General features: G+C 38.9%; 1 protein-coding gene and 1 long non-coding RNA gene across 12 annotated transcripts in view; one reads left to right on the top strand and one right to left on the bottom strand.

Annotated features, from left to right (window-relative positions):
* OTUD7B (OTU deubiquitinase 7B) overlaps positions 1 to 17,109 on the top strand; it is a 57,048-nt gene that overhangs the window by 5,923 nt on the left and 34,016 nt on the right. For 7 of the 9 annotated variants that reach the window (XM_014461244.2, XM_014461243.2, XM_023759185.1 and 4 more), the window contains exon 2: positions 11,357 to 11,559. The gene's annotated coding sequence lies outside the window, so the exon portion shown is untranslated. Of the gene's footprint in view, positions 1 to 651; positions 948 to 10,207; positions 10,490 to 11,356; positions 11,560 to 17,109 lie in introns of those variants that run through there. The other 2 variants (XM_023759180.1, XM_023759179.1) reach the window with 2 other exon arrangements.
* LOC106698233 overlaps positions 14,799 to 17,109 on the bottom strand; it is a 46,841-nt gene continuing 44,530 nt past the window's right edge. For all 3 annotated transcript variants that reach the window (XR_002830821.1, XR_002830820.1, XR_002830818.1), the window contains one exon: positions 14,799 to 15,121. This is a non-coding gene — a long non-coding RNA (uncharacterized LOC106698233). The remainder of the gene's footprint in view (positions 15,122 to 17,109) is intronic.

Raw genomic sequence — 17,109 nt, 5'->3', positions numbered from 1 at the left:
TCTGATGGTACTGATAAACACTAACGATTCTCCACTTTTGAGGCCATCCCAATTGATTCTTCCTTCTCCTTCCTATTTTCTTTTTTTTAAAATATATATATATTTTTTATTGATTTCAGAGAGGAAGAGAGAAGGAGAGAGAGAAACATCAAAGATGAGAGAGAATCATTGATCGGCTGCCTCCTGCACGCCCCCTATTGGGGATCGAGCCTGCAACCCAGGCATGTGCCCTTGGCCGGAATCGAACCCAGGACCCTTCAGTTCGCAGGCTGACTCTCTATCCACTGAGCCAAGCTGGCTAAGGATCTCCTTCCTATTTTCTATGCCTCTACTCCAGCGGTTCTCAACCTGGGGGTCGCGACCCCTTTGGGGGTCGAACGACCCTTTCACAGGGGTCACCTAAATACATCCTGCATATCATATATTTACATTACGATTCATAACAGTAGCAAAATTACAGTTATGAAGTAGCAACGAAAATAATTTTATGGTTGGGGGTCACCACAACATGAGGAACTGTATTAAAGGGTCGCAGCATTAGGAAGGTTGAGAACCACTGCTCTACTCCCTACTCCATCAAATCCCTGGAATGAGTGTCGTCTTGTAAGCATTGTTTTAGGAACAGGAAACAGATGAGTCAGACAAGGTCTCTACCTACAAGAGTCTAGTCTAGTGGGAGGAGACAGATGTGCAAATATCTAGATGGAATGAAGGTTTAGAGATGCTGCACTAGAAGTAGTAGGGGAGAAAGTGGGGGCCTGCAGGTCAGTTCTGCCTTGGGCACACACACTTTTGAAAGTGCCTCCCAGAGGAAAAGACATTTGAGCTGTCTTGCAAGATGAGTTAAGGATATACCGTACAGAAGACAGGGAGAAAGAAGTACACTGCAGGCTGAGAAAACAGCATGAACAAAAGCTTAAAGAAACGAAACAGCCAGGCTTCTTCAGGTAACTTTTAATAATTATTTTGGCTGGAGGCCAGGGTTGGAGGGCAGGGGTGAGACTGGGGAAGTAGGTAAGGCTGATCACAGACAGCTTTATCTTGTGCTGAAATAAACGATGAATCACATTGGGTGATAAAGTAAATTTCATGTTCTAGAAAGATCTTTTGTCAATGGTGTGTAGACAGTGGATTGGAGAGGAACAAAATGAAGGCTTTAAAAATAACCTTACTATACTTAACAGTAACACATTTGTTGTTGAGTGATCATGTTTATAGAATCGTGGAATAACTACAGGGATTGTTATGCTTTGTTAGTCTCCCTTGTTCATTTTCAAATGGAATGCCTGAGCTTTACTCAGGATCACAGAAGTAGTTTTAGTGATAGGTTGGTCTGGAATTCAGTCTTCAGTGCCTGTAATGTGGCAGGTGATTAGTAAATGTTAGGTCACCTCTCTAAGTCCTTCGCAAGTCCCATTCTAGTGTTCCTTACATTCTCACACACTGTATTGTGCCAGAAGACAGAGGGATTTCTGTCATCCATCCCATTGTCTGTTTACCAGTGCAACGAACTTTTCCCAGGTCTGACTGTGGAAGATCTGCCCTCAGATTACCTTGGGGAATAGGGACCTTTGACCTTGGACAGTTGGATGCCCTGGAGTGGAGTGAAGAGGATGTTATTATTCAGCTGTAATGATTCAGTTGTAGAAGAATGTCAAGGTATTTGTTTTTATTGAGTGTGCAGATGTATTTATCTCTCCTGCTAAGTTCCCTGCAAATTGTTTTCTTTTAAACTTAGTTTTAAGTTGTACCAGTGAAACTTTGGTAAAAGAAAGAAATTGGGCATTGACAAAAAAATATATCTAAAAAAATACATATATGTCATTATAGTTGGGTTCTAAATCTTCTCAGTATTTTTTATTTCATTGGATTTTTTTGTGAGGAAAATTGGGTGTAACGTGCTAAAGAAGTTTGGATTTTGTGTTTTAGTCATTTTTGCTGGAGAATAGTCTAAGAACAGGATAAAGGACATCTTAGGGCCTTAGATTTCAATCCCTGGTGAAAGTTGGGACACAAGGGGATGTGAAGGATGGATACCTTCCATTGATAAGTTTTTCTTAAAACTTAACTGAGTTGTGATTTCTTTACTCTTTTCTCTGGCTCTGTCAACATCTTCAGAGAAGGGCCTTGGCTTGGAAACTGTCCACTTTAGCAGAGCTGCCAGTTCTTAATTCTTTCTCAAGTGGGCAAGGGTACATTTTGTTTTTGTTTGTGAGTGTTTGGAGGAGGGGAGGAGAGATAGGCGCAGAATAGCTACTCACAGTGAGTCTTTATCTGAATTCCTATGTAACTGGAAGTTTCCTTGGCTTCATTTTGGGGAGATGACTTGGTTACACCAGCATTTATGTTATGTGGGAAGGTGGGTCTTACTCCCCTCAGATATCTGATTTAGGATGGCAACAACAACTTCTTTCTTGTTCATATTTGTCAGCCCCATTCCATCTGTTCTAGGTGCCTTTTGTGCACACTGTGTGAGGGAGAGGAAGGGTCTTCCTCAGTCTCAATAGGTGAATCAATTGTTATCTTCAGGTTTAAGGAACTCATTCTGCTCCTGACTGTTGTTATTTTATTTTTTAAATAGATTTTTATTGATTTCAGAGAGGAAGGGAGGGAGCGGAGAGAGAGAGAAACATCAATGATAGAGAGAATCATTGATGGGCTGCCTCCTGCGCGTCCCACAATGGGGATCGAGCCCACTAGCCGGGCATGTGCCCTGACCAGGAATCGAACCATGACCTCCTGGTGCATAGCTCGATGCTCAACCACTGAGCCATGCTGGCTGGGCCTGACTATTATTTTTATGTTAATGACTCCACTATTCCAGCACCTGGCCCTTTCTTAATTTAAAAATTTTGGATAATGAGGTATTTTAAATACTATTTAGAAAAGTTCAGGGGAAAAACTGTAACACAATTTTGAGCCAACAACCCAAATTTAATGGGTATTAACATTTTGTCATATTTGTTTTAAATGTCTTGCTCACTTTAAGATATAAAATGGTAGCCTAACCGGTTTGACTCAGTGGATAGCAGTGATGGCGAACCTTTTGAGCTCGGCGTGTCAGCATTTTGAAAAACCCTAACTTAATCTGGTGCCGTGTCACATATAGAAATTTTTTGATATTTGCAACCATAGTAAAACAAAGATTTATATTTTTGATGTTTATTTTATATATTTAAATGCCATTTAACAAAGAAAAATCAACCAAAAAAATGAGTTCGCGTGTCAGAGGTGTCATAGGTTCACCATCACTGGGATGGAGCTTCAGCCTGCGGACTGAAGGGTCCCAGGTTCGATTCCGGTCAGGGGCATGTACCTTGGTTCTGGGCACATCCCCAGTAGGGGGTGTGCAGGAGGCAGCTGATTGATGTTTCTCTCTCATCGATGTTTCTAACTCTCTATCCCTCTCCCTTCCTCTCTGTAAAAAATCAATAAAATATATATTTTTAAAAAGATATAAAATGTTACATAAGCTATAGCCCCACTCTGCATCCTTTCTCCCTTCCTCTTTTTCGGGAAATGACTACTGACCTGATTTGATATATATCATTCCACTTCATGTTATATACCTTTCTTTTTATTTTAATATTATATATATATACACAAACAACACACAGCTTTGTTTTGAAATCTTACATAAATAAAATCAAAGTGTATGTATCCTTTTGCATCCTTTTTCCCTATATTGTTTTTTAGATATGTCTACATGTAAATCTAGTTCATTTAATCACCCATTCGTAAAGCAGGTTTCCTTCATTGCCCTCTGCACTTGCCCTGTTAACAAATCCTACCCATCAAAGTCCCAGTTTAAATCATACCCTGATTTTTTTTCTTCTCTAACAGGATATGATCTTTCCCACTTCTGAATTCTCCTTTCATTTTATTGGTACTTGTCTGGTAGTGGTTATATGTCCTTGTATTTGAGTTTATTTATTGTTTATTTGCATGCCTCTTCTACTATACTATAAGCTCTGGAAAGCAGATAAAAGGTCTTTTTTATCTTTGTATCTCATGGGGCTTGCCACAATAACTTACGTGTAGTAGGCATTTAGTATCCATTAGCAACTAAATGGTTAATTAATAAATAAGAAAATAAAGACCGTCCTTTGTGATGGTGAACCATCAATTTAATTATGAGCATTATAGTGGCCCCCATGAAAAATAAAGCTTCAAAAGAAACTCTCAGCCTGAAAATTATATAAAAATGTACATAAATGGTGAGAGCAGTGAAGACTAACTTCCTGTATTAGATGAGAGCAAACATTCCTTGAGAAATGAAATGGGAATTGATCGCTGATCTCATCCCAATGAGGAAACTCCTGGGAATTACTCCTGATGGCCTTTGAGGCAGTGTGCTCCGATGGCCAGACTTTCACGAGCTATCAAATTCTGCTATTATCATCAAGGTCTTGACACCTTCACTGGCGATGGGATATTGGTGTTGAGGAAAAGCAGCCTATCTGTTCACTTAATGAACACTGCTGGGAGCCAGGAATTCTTTGGCCCCTAAAGAGGAAAACCCAATATACACATACATACATGTATACTATGTACATATATTTTTAGTCACCTTTTTATTAACAAGACCAGGTTGTGAATCAGCAGAATATTTTGAAGTTATTAATTGTGGAATGTATAGTCCCCCAAAAACATCATTTTGGCTTTCCAGAAACTCTTCCCTCCCCCACCAAGAAGAAATTAAATATTAAGTTGAATATATGAAATTGCAATTTTGTAGGTAAAAGCAGTCAAATATGGGCAGTTTTGTGTGGCTAACCTTAATACTTCAGGCCTTGATTTCCTCCTGGGGTTCTGAAGAATATCATGAACCTTTTTGAAGTGGAGAATCCCAAGTCTGTTTGTGGTTCTAAAATGCATTTCTAAAATTTAATTTGCAACCGACTTTCTCTTGTAGTTATGTTTAGCTCAAATTTTTGATAAAATGTTTTTATTTCTTAGCCCACATTCTTAGTATATTTGGGAAGGTTTGGGGGGTGGGGGTGTGTGAGGGTTATTGACAAGATAGGCTCTGGGAATAAGCCTAGAATGAAAACTTGCAGTCAATAGCAACATAAAATTGATCGGGTAAGCTTTAATAAGCTTATGATTCCTTTGAGTGAATGACTCTCCCGCATCTTTTCCTGCTACCCCCATGTCTCCTGTCTTGTCTTGATAAGGGAGATGTGGTAGCACAAGCCATAGAAGAGAAAACTGCCTGTGGCCCTTGATTTTATTTGGAGACTTAACAGGGAAGAGGGCAAGAGCCCCAGCTCCTGACACCAGACTCTTATCTTGTAGTTTCCCACACAGTTCTTAGGATAAGGGGTAGGGAGATGCAGAAGTCAGGGAAAGAAGCAAAGAAGCAGATAGCAGGAGTTAGCTGGTATAGTATAGGATTGAAGAACAGGAAAGGAAAAAGGGAATAGGTATAAACATTTAAAGAGGTTGTTTCCTCCCCTCCTTCAAAACCTGGCTTAGAATTCTTTATAAACCTTGTACCTTGACTGTATTAAAGTTGTATTCAGGCTACATGCTACTTGGAAACATCATATATAGAATTCAACTTGGAAATTACAGTTTTGTGTCCTAAAATAGCTCTTTGAAAAGTCAGGGACATTTAAAATGAGTTGGTCTGTTAGTGCCTTTTGAATCATTAATAACTGACATGAAAGGAAAAGAAGAACATTTCTTTGAGGTTTTTGAAAAATAATTTTTGATATTTACTTGAAGATAATCAATCCTGTGTAAGGAATCGAGGCAAGACAGTGGGAAAATATAATGCCTTGCTAACAAAAATATTTTAGGCAGCAGGTTCTCAAATGCTTTCAAATTTACCTGCTTTTATTAGTAACCTTGTGAGCATTTGCTTTTGTCTTCTTTGAACTGGAAGCTGACCTGGCTGAGTGTTAGACTATTTGTTTTCTGAAATTTTCCATTAGTACTAAGGACAGGATTACCTGACATGAAAGATACTTGGTCCCTGTTGTTTACTGACCAGGGATAGAGACTTCCCACACCTCTCAGAATTCTGAAAATGCAATTTGAGATTTAGACTTAAGATATGCTGTACTCAGCCCTGGCCTGTGTTGTTCAGTGGTTAGAGTGTCGGCCTGCGCACTGACGGGTCTCGGGTTCAATACCTGGCCGAAGTTGGGGCGAATGTGGGAGGCAACCAACTGATGTCTGTCTGTCTGTCTCTCTCACCCTCCTTCCCTTCCATTCTCTCTAAAAATCAATGGAAAAAATATCTTCGAGTAAGGATTAACAACAAAAAAAGATGCTGCATCCTAGCTTCTTTGAATGCCTAAAATAAGTTCCTAGCTATTTGGCACATGGTGACCTCTCATTTTAACATTAAATTACTTCTCTAAGTTATCCTTGTAATTTTTTGTACTAGTTCATTCTAGAAATGAAGATTTAAAATCATCCATAAATTTCCCTTGACGTTTGCTGCCTAGTTGAGACTATAAATTCCTTTCTATTGAATACCCGCTGTGTACTGGAATTTGGATAAGTTGCTGTAAGGAGATGTCAAGGAAGTGTTAACCAGTAATTAAATAGGTAGTAGGAGAATTGGCCCCTCGGGAATTTATATTCTGGGTTAAACGGAACATAGTTACATATATACATAAATACATGTATAGAAAACAAGATGTGAGAAATACAGGCTATTAGTAGCATATGTACCATCAAATAGAGGTAGTAGATATCTTTAACATTTTATTGGCTATCTGCCTTCTGAAAAGTTAGGCTTCAGGTATAGCAGAGTAAAAGTCATCAAGAACTTAATAATTAGTTGTGAAGACTGAATGCATAAAAAGATAAATAGTAATACTAACTCTTGGGTAGTAAGTGTCAAGTGAGGAGTACAGTTATATAGTTATATGGCGTTAGAGGTAGTAGGTAGGCAAATTTTTATCTTTAGGATAATCTAGGCCTCAGGGGAGAAGACTGAGTAAGTATAGAGGGAACATTCAAGGCAGGAGAGCAGTGAGCTGAGCCCAACTTGGTTTGGGGGCAGACTGAGTAGACAGTTCGTTGCATGGTATTTCACCGAGGAGAGCAATGAGACTAGTAAGTTGGAGAGGACCTTAAATCTCAGGCAGAGAAGTTTGATTTATACTTAGAGTGAAAAATCCACAAGCAGATAATTTTTTTTAATGGCCTAGTTTACCTTTTACTGTTTTGACTGATGAGCATCCTAGGGTTTCTTTTTTTAAAAAATTATTTTTTATTGATTTCAGAGAGGAAGGGAGAGGGGGAGAGAGAGAAAAATGTCAGTGATGAGAGAGAATCATCAATCGGCTGCCCCCTGCATGCCCCTGAACCCGAGCATGTGCCCTGACCAGAAATTGAACCCAACCTCCTGGTTTATAGGTTGAAGCTCAACCACCGAGCCATACTGTCCAGGCCACAAGCAGGAGATTTTATGTGTAAATTAGTACTTTAGGAAAATTGATTCAGCCGGGTGGTGTACAATGAGGAAGAGAGGGCAGTTGGAGGACTATCGTAATCCTGGGAAGGAGTCTGAGGAGTGGTGGCAGTGCAGAAACTGGAAGATTGGAGTGATCCAAAGAAACATAAATAGAATTTGGTAACTGTTTTTTGTGGGAAAGGGGTAGATAAGAACAATGTATATGTTTTTAATCTGGATTATAGCAGTAGGAGAGCTGGGTTTGGTTAGTTTCTGATATATCTCTCCAAAGGGATACCTGGGTGGAAATTTTTGAAGAGCACTCTCACCCCACATTCTCAGTTAATACTGAATACAGAGAATTTAAACAACTGGTTTAAGTAGTAAAACTTGGTGTAGAGCCCATTCTTTTGACTGTCATTCAGTGCTCTTTCTACTGTATTGTATTGCTTAGGAGATGGGTTTAATGGTTAAAAGAGCAGATGCCTGGGAAGTGAAATGGGAAGTCCAAGACCACATTATGATGAGGTTTAACCACAAGCTGTTTCAGTTCTGCATAGGTTTTCCTCATATTTAGACACTACATATATATACATCTCTCTATCAGGCTCAAATGCAACAGTGGCTCCGGTTTCTTCAAGCTATCTTCCTCTGAGATTCAGTTCTTCATAGTCAAGGAAAAATATTCCTCCAAATTTTGGATTTAATTGCATTTACTCTCCGAATTTTAGTTTTGAAGATGAAAGAGTTCTTCCCCCTGTGTGTAGATAGGTTGTTTTGATTACAAGCTGTCAGTGAAGTAGCCTCAAAGGCCCCATTAGTCTTTCTGGAGTAAAAGGAGGAGAAGAGTTTTGGACCCAAATCTTTCATGTTTGTTTACCCTATCAGCAGTTAAGAACAATTTACTTGCACTGATCTTATTACCTAAAAAAAGCCAGTAAATACTGTGAATCAAAATTTTTTAAATTTATTTTGCTAATGGGAAGTTTTTAGGGAATTGAACAGCCTTCTAAGAAATCATGTATATATATATATATGATTTTTTAAAAATGTGTTTATTGATTTGAGAGAGAGAGGGAGAGAGAGAGAGAGAGAAACATTGATGTGTGAGAGTAACATTGATCAGCTGCCTCCTACACACTCCCTACTGGTGATCAAGCCATAACCTGGGCATATACCCTGACTGGGAATTGAACTGGCTATATTTGGTTTTTAAATATGTATACAGGTATATTTAAGATGCAACTCATTCCCACTTTTCTCTTTTTCTTTTTGTTAATCCTCACCCAAGGATATTTTTTCCATTGATTTTAGAAAGAATGGGAAGGAGGGAGGGGGGAGGAGGAGAGAGAGAAACATTGATGTGAGAGAGAGACATTGATTGGTTGCCTCCCACACGCACCCTGAACAGGGCTGAGGATCAAACCTGAAATCTAGGTACATGTCCTTGACTGGGAATTGAACCCATGACCCTTTGGTGCATGGGCCAACACTCTAACCACTGAGCACACCGGCTAGAGCTCCTCTTTTTTTCTTTTCAACCAGGCTTTTAAATCTGTCTGATATCAGATACCTGAAGACTCAAAATAGTATTTTCTGGATCAACTAATACTTATTATGTAGGTACTATAAGGGCATCATTATTTAATTTCATCTGCCAAGATTAAATATTCCTGGATTTTATGACTGGGTCCCTAGTAGTAAACATCTAGTGCTTGGCTTCTGTAATTCTTATCCCATCTTAATTCTTGCCATGACTCATCTGTTATAACTTCTGATCTGGCTGGGTATTAAAGGGAAGAAAACTTAATAGTGAGATCCTACCCTGAGTTATACTAAGCACTTTATATATTACCTCATTTAATACTCATAATAATTACATATGATAGATATTTTTAAACCTATTTAAAGGTTAATTCATTCAAAATATTTATTATTGTGTTAAGGGAATACTTATTAATTCATCCAAAATAGTTAAGCACTGTTTAAGGTGCTGAGGATAGATAACACAGTGAATATGAGATGAGGTTCCTGCTAATGTACAGAGAAGTGCAATAACTTGCTCAAGATCACACAGCAAGAAGTGGCTCAGTGGTTGAGAATCAACCTATGAACCAGGAGGTCAGGGTTCGATTCCCGGTCAGGGCACATACCTGAGTTGCTGGCTTGATTCCCTGTGGGGGGGCGTGCAGGAGGCAACCAGTCAAGGATTCTCTCATCATTGATGTTTCTATCTATTTGTCCCTCTCCCTTCCTCTCTGAAATCAATAAAAATATATTTAAAAAAAAAGAAAGTGACAGAGCTAGGATTTAGAAATACATCTGATGGATTCCCAAGGGAATGTCTGCAACCATTATCAGAATATGCTGCCATTTACATATATTGCTGGTTCTCTGTGATTATATAAATATCAAGTGATAAAAATAGGTGGAACTCCCAGTATTTCTTTGTTAAAAAGGTTCTTGATGAATTCAAGAAAGAAATCTGCCTTGGTGCTGACAAGCACACCTGCCCAATAATGCTTTTCCTCTCTTCCCCTCCCGTTTCCACTCCCTCTTTACCCACTCATACCTGGGGATCAACTGGACAGTGTGACCTGCTTTGGCACTTGAATGTGTTTGTGCTTTGAGGACTGGGAGAGTTTTGTTTGTTTCCTTGGCTTCCTGAATGTTCCTTGCCCACTTGCAAGTTCTTTCTTGTAGTACAATGGTGAGTAATGTGTTGTTAACATTGTAATGTAGTCATGCCAGTTGGAATATTTTTTCTTTTTCCCCCACTTCTCTCTGATGAACCTCGGGTCAAATTTGCCTTCTGTGATTCACTCAAATAGAGAAGGCTTTTGTATTCAGATGACTAGGAAATAGTCCCGAGGTTGGGAAGACTATTTAAAATCCAATGTCTTCTGCCCAGCTGAAATTCATTTGTTAGTTAGCATTCTAGGTTTATTCTCTGACTAGAGTGATTCAAGAAGAGTACTTGTTTGGATTGTGGCCATTATCACAGTGTGCCATACTGGGAAGAATGGTGTTTATTCTGGAGTTAGGAGCTTAAAAATAGACACAAGGAATTTTTTGGTGAGTATTACCTAGTAGAAAGCATTAAAAATGCTTTCAGTCTGTGAGAGTGAAGAGCTGAGTTCCAGTTGAGTTCTAGGGATTACTTAGGTAGGATCAAGATTGCAAGTATTAAAACAATTTAGTATTGGGGATCCAGTCAGTTTAGTTTTGGGGATTCAAGTGTATCTAGGCATGCTCATGAGGTTAATGAGATGATTTATGTGGCTGTGTCTAACCTAGTGCTTTTATTGGTGCACAATAAGTGTTAGTTAAATCTTAAAAAAAGGTACTTGAATGCTAAGTGTGTTGTCAGTTTGTCTTTCTTGGGCAGCTTCCTCATTGTTAAGTATTTCTTCCAAAGAATATTTATTGAGCCTTAAATTATGGGTAAAACATTTGGGAAAGGGGTTGGGGTAACAAAGATTTATAGTATCAGATTCTTGCTGAGACTGTGGTCTTAACATTTACAACTTGAATCAATTAGGCCTAGCATTTAAGGACACATTTAAGAGGAAATTTATGATTTTGGCATTGCTAGAGTCAATCGTCTGCTTTTTTGATAGAAATAACTTGACCCTTTGGTAGAATTGAAAATACTTGCTTTCCAATTCCAGTTAAACTGGGTTTAATTTTTGATATTTGAGATAGTTGCCTATAATGTTTCCTCTTATCCTCTCTCCATCTTTTTCATTGAACGGTGTAATGTATTTTCAAGTCTTTTGTGAACTGCAAGCTAGCAGTTGCTCTCATCACCACTATCAATAATATTAAAAATATTAATTGGGTTGGTTTCCTGGATTAATTTCAAGAAGAAGTCAGAGGAAAATGGGATATTTGCCAGATGACTTGTTTACTAATTGATACTTTTTGTACTTCTTGTGGAAGGGAGAAGGAAAAGCAGAGACCTGTCACCCTGAAAACTTGGCCTGGTGCTATGTCATCGTGAAGAATTGCCTATATTGCTTTGACCAACTGTATGGTGGCAAGAAAGTGTAACAGGATTTGTCACATGTTTGACCTGAGAGGCTTATAGTGCATTCTACTGGAAGCATCTTTCTACAGAGGAAACAACTTATCTCCGATTGTTGGTAAGATCAACCACAATATGGATCTTAAAATAAATAATAAAAATGTATCAGTCCAGGATAGTATCTGTCTGGTCTCACTAAGTAGTAGGATTAGGGAAATGGTATCTTTGACTCAAATATTTGGTTAGTTGTTATCATCAAAAACCTTTACAGCCAACTTCTGATGGTTGGCATTCTTGGAGAAGAACATGCAGTTTTAATAATTCAAAAGTGCAAGTTGTTTAGTAAATTTTGAAAGGATCTCTTTTTAGAATTTCCTCATTTTTTCCCCCTGTTTCTGGTGCCCGGCACTCAGTAAATCTTTGTTGAATAAAGGAAATTAGCTGATACCTATCTTGGGGTTGACTCTGGAACCAGCCCATTAGATGAACTTATAGAAAGCAGGGATAATGACTTACTGGTTGCTGTGTCCCCTTCACTTAGCAGACTGCCTGGCCCAGAGTAGGTCCTTCATAAATGCTCACTGAATGATTGAGTCGGGAGGTTATGGTTTTCATTAGGGGAAAATTGCAGTGACCTGCATGCTGCTGTGTTGATGGTGGCCCTTCCTTAAAAGGAAGAAATGTAACTTTCCTACAAATAAATATGAATAAATGTGACTGTGAGGAAAGTGATTGTTTTGATGCTTCCAGGTATTTTACCCCTTTAGACAGAGAGAAGTAATTTGTTAAAAGTTGGTGTTTTATTTCTTGTTTTTTTTTTGTTTGCTTTTTTAAATGTTTTATCCTGTTCAGAATTTAGTTATTACTTTGATTTCTTAACCAGTTAACTGCCATGATATTTTGAATTTAATTAAAAATGGTCCACTGCTTGTGTCTATAGATGCGTATCGCATACAAATGGTTAATAGCATATGGCTCAGTGGTTAAGCATTGACCCATGAACCAAGAGTTCACCAGTTGATTCCCAGTAGGGGCACATGCCTGGGTTGCTGGCTCGATCTCCAGTAGGGGTGTGCAGGAAGCAGCCGATCGCTTTCTCTCTCTCTCATCAATGATTCTATTTTTCTATCGCTCTCTCTTCCTCTCTCTAAAAAAAACACACAATAAAAACATATTTAAAAAAAGAAAATAAATGACATATTTGCTAAAGTGCTTTAAAAACAAAAATTTACAGCAGATGAGAAACTATTCTCTGTGGACAAGCTGTACAAATATATTTATTTGTTCATATAGACCTTCATTACATATCTATGGGGTGAATGATGACATTTAAAACCAGTAAAAAAAGAAAAAAATTTTTTTACTGATTTTCAGAGAGAAAGGGAGAGGGAAAGAGAGAGAGAGAGAAGAGAGAGAGAGACAAACATCAATGATGAGAGAATCATTGATCGGCTGCCTCCTGCACACACCCACACCGGGGAATAAGCCCGCAACCTGGGCATGCATCCTTGACCGGAATCGAACCTAGGACCCTTCAGTCCGCAGGCCAACGCTCTATCCACTGAGTCAAACCGGCTAGGGCTCACATGCCTATTTTAGATATAGATTAAATCTCAGTTATCCACACATAAGGGCTAACATGAATAATTTAGGTCCACAAATATTTGTTAGGCATCAGCTATGTGCCAAGCAGTTTGTTAGGCACACTTAAAAATTTTAAAAGTGTAAAAGAAAGGTGCCAACCTACAGGATCTGAATTCTATTTAGAATGTATCTTGTTCTCCAGCCTGGTAAGCTCTTACATATCCTAAAGACTCAGTTTGAGAAACTTCCCTAACCCATCCAGCTAAACTGGTTGCTTCCTATACCTATTCCTACACCATTGGGTACTAATAACATGTTTAGATTTCTTTCTTCAGACTGGAGTGCCTTGAAGGTAGGATTGTGGCTTTTCTTCATTTGTATCCCCAGGCCCTAGAGCAGCACCTGGTACATGGTGGATTCAGTTTGGTAAATTTTGAATGAGTGAATGATAGTCAAATTGGAGATAAGATGTGAATATCAGGAAGGCCAACTAATATTACAAGGCACTTTATGATAACAGCAAGTGCCAGCGAATGTTTTACATACTGACCTATAGGTGTTCCAGCGAGGTTTATATATGGCCAGGAAAGATGCATTTATGGAACTTGCAGAAGGAGAATTGAACTGAATTATATAAATTATAAAAGGCAAATTCTTTGTTTTGTTTTTTAATCCTCATCTGAGGATATGTTCATTGATCTTCGGGAGGGAAAGTGAGAGAGAAAGAGAAAGATAGAAAGATCCATGTGAGAGAGAAACATTGATTGGTTGCTTCCCATATTTGCCCCAACTGGGGACTGAACCCACAACCTAGGTATGTACCCTGACCAGGAAAGGAACCTGTGGCCTTTTGGTGTATGGGACGATGCTCCAACAACTGAGGCACATTGGCAGGGCAGCAGTTTTAAAATGTTTGAGCTTAAAACTTTAAAAAGTTAGTAGTTATATGCAGAAGGAAGTTAACTTACTAGAAGAAATTTCCAAGTGAATGTATTTCCTATGTGTAACTAATTGCAGATAGTACAGTAATTGGCAATTTTGAATTTTTTTCTCCAGACAATGAAAGAGAAACTTTATTGAGGCCCTAAGACTACGGGATTCAGGCAGGAGGCTGCCCTGTGGGCTGAAGAGGTGGTAGAAGGGCCTTATTTAACCTTCTTCTTGGAGCACAGGTTGTTGGTGTGGCCGCTCTTCTTGTGGCATTTGGCAGGGGTACAGTCAGGGTAACAATATAGTCATTTTGTGCTTCTGTGTCTTTGTGGCAGACCATCTTGTCGCAGTCTTCTGGGCGAGCTGACAGAGGGAGAGCTCGATGATACCACCCCGCAGATGAAACAGCAAGTGCAGGGTGGACTCGTTCTGAATATTGCAGTCTCAGAGAGTATAGCCATTCTCCAGCTGTTTGCCAGCAAAAATCAACGCTGCTGGTCAGGCAGGATACCCTCCTTGTCTTAGATTTTAGCTTTGACCTTCTCTTGAGGGTGACGGTTTTGCCAGTCTGGGTCTTCACAAAAATTGCATCTCTGCCTCCTCTGCCTCATTGAAGAGAAAGAGCTAATTGGAATTTTTTTCTTTCTGTCACTTCTCCCCTTGAATGGAAGTTCTATAACTGACAGTGAAATGCCCTCTAATTAGGAATAAAAAAGGGAGAGAAGTCCTAGCTGGTTTGGCTCAGTGGATAGAGTGTCAGTCTGCAGACTGAAGGGTTCCGGGTTTGATTCTGGTTGAGAGCACATGCCCGGGTTGCAGGCTCGATCCCCAGTATGGGGCATGCAGGAGGCAGCCAATTGATGATTTTGTCTCATTGATGTTTCTATCTCTCTCTCTCTCTCCCTTCTTCTCTGAAATCAATAAAAATATATTTTTAAAAAAGGGAGAGAGGGTTGTTATTGAATGTTTAAGGATTGATTCTAGAGAAACAGTGTATTTTGCTACTGGACTAGCCTCTGGTGATTTGTAGTATTATTTTTTCTCTCATGTCAAAAGTTCAGTAATCAGAATCTTTAAGGGCTCAAGTAGAATTTTTGTTTTTACAGGCTATTTTTTTAAAAGTTGAATTTATCAAGAACCAAACCTTGGAGTATCCTTGGCCCTACCTGAAAGGAAAAACAAAAAATTTATTGTGTGTGGCAAATAGACATACTGGTCTGGACCTAAAAAAATAAACATTAACATGATTGCTGTTTCTATTCAAGTTACTGTTGTTGTGCCAATATTATAATAACAGACTTTCTCTATGACTCCCTCTGCCTTTATTTTTCCAAAGGTCAACTTCCATTGTACAAGCCTTCCAAATTATTAAATTTCCCAAATAACTGTAATCCAAGGAGCCTTTTATCAGTAGCACTGAAAAGACAGATGCCAGTTCATCAGGAGTTCTCTGTGAACTTCTTCGTGATCTTTAAATTAGCCTTTGACTGTTAATGAGACTTGTCTCTAAGAGATTTGTTTTGCTATTTGTAGGCCTGATTAAAAAAACTAGAAACTCTTGGGGGGAAAAAAGTTAAATCTTGTTCTGACACAGACACATACCAGTGATAGTGATGGTATGTATCCACAATAGCATATGGTAAACAGATTGTTTGGGGAGTGGTAAATTATATGATTGCATTGAGTATTTTTCTCTTAAGTTTGATTTAGGGGAGAAAGTAGACATTCCCTGAGTATATACTGTAGTGGAGGTAGGAAACATTCCAGTATTAGGTATGGTGAGTAGGAGATGTAAACATTTCTTTCCAACAATCCAAAAGATAGATAACATGTATGAGAGTAAAGGTCTTCACAAAGATAAAATCTTTGAATCTGGAATGAGTAGAGAAGTAAGGAGTAAAGGTGGGGAAGTAGGACTGGTAGATTAAGACATTAGAATTTCAGTAAATATATGGTGAAATTGATGTTCCTGGAGATTTGGGAATGAATGTAACTCTGTACATCTAGGAGAGGATAAACCTTTTTCTCTTGCTTTTATTTTTGAGGGACTTTCTGGTAGAAGGTACAACTAAAGGACCCCCTTTATGACATTTTTTCTTGAAGGCTCAGAGAGTTGAAAGACACTGGAATGGGGATGATAGAGACTGGGTGCAGGATTAGAGGACTGGAAGATTTGTTTGGGAGGAATAGAGGGAGTGTTTGAAGGAAAGATAGAGGGTCTGTGTTGGACACCAGTGGAATGAAGCAGAGTGTGTGGGAGAGAATTAGATAGAAAGAAGGCAACTGATATTTTTTGAGGACTTAACTGTGTGCTAGGCACTGCCCCAAAGGCTTTACATATCTTAAGTCACTTAATCCTAACAAGAAGTCTGAAATGCAGATATTTTCCCCATTTTATTTATTTATTTTTTCTTTTTAAAAAATATATTTTTATTGATTTCAGAGAGGAAGGGAGAGGGAGAGATAGAAACATCAATGATGAGACAGAATCATTGATCAGCTGCCTCCTGCACGCCCCCTACTGGGGACCGAGCCCACAACCAGGGCATATGCCCTTGACCAGAATCAAACCCAGGACCCTTCAGTCCGCAGACCGACACTATCCACTGAGCCAAACTGGCTAGGGCTATTTTCCCCATTTTATACACAAAGACACAAAGGCACAAAATGACTATTACTTACCCATGACTGCACAGCCCTTAGTAGTAGATTGGAGATTTGAACCTAGATCTGTCTAAACCCAGAGCCAATTCTGTCAATGTGAGTTGAAAGGAGTTGAAGCAGTGAGAGTGGACTTCCATATGAATGGACTTCCAATGCGTTCTCAGTCCAACTCCCTGCACTAAGTGTAGTACAGTGCAAGAGTCTGGTCTCAGGAGTCAGATAGGTTGGGTTCATGAAAGTCCTGGTCCTACCCCTTTTTACCTCTGTAACCTTGGGTAGATTACCTAACCTTTGTGAGTTTTAGTGTCTTCATCTATAATGTAGGGTTAATAGTACAAACAAACTTCTTAGAGTTGTTTGGAAGTTTAAATGAAATAATGTCTAAAACTTTAACACATATTACTTCTTTTCACTTCTTTTTTTAAAATATATTTTATTGATTTTTTTACAGAGAGGAAGGGAGAGGGATAGAGAGTTAGAAACATTGATG

Source organism: Myotis lucifugus, unplaced genomic scaffold, assembly GCF_000147115.1.
Source record: "Myotis lucifugus unplaced genomic scaffold, Myoluc2.0 scaffold_151, whole genome shotgun sequence".
Lineage (NCBI taxonomy): Eukaryota > Metazoa > Chordata > Mammalia > Chiroptera > Vespertilionidae > Myotis > Myotis lucifugus.
Note: the sequence above shows the minus strand (reverse complement) of the source record. Positions and strands in the feature narration are given on the sequence as shown.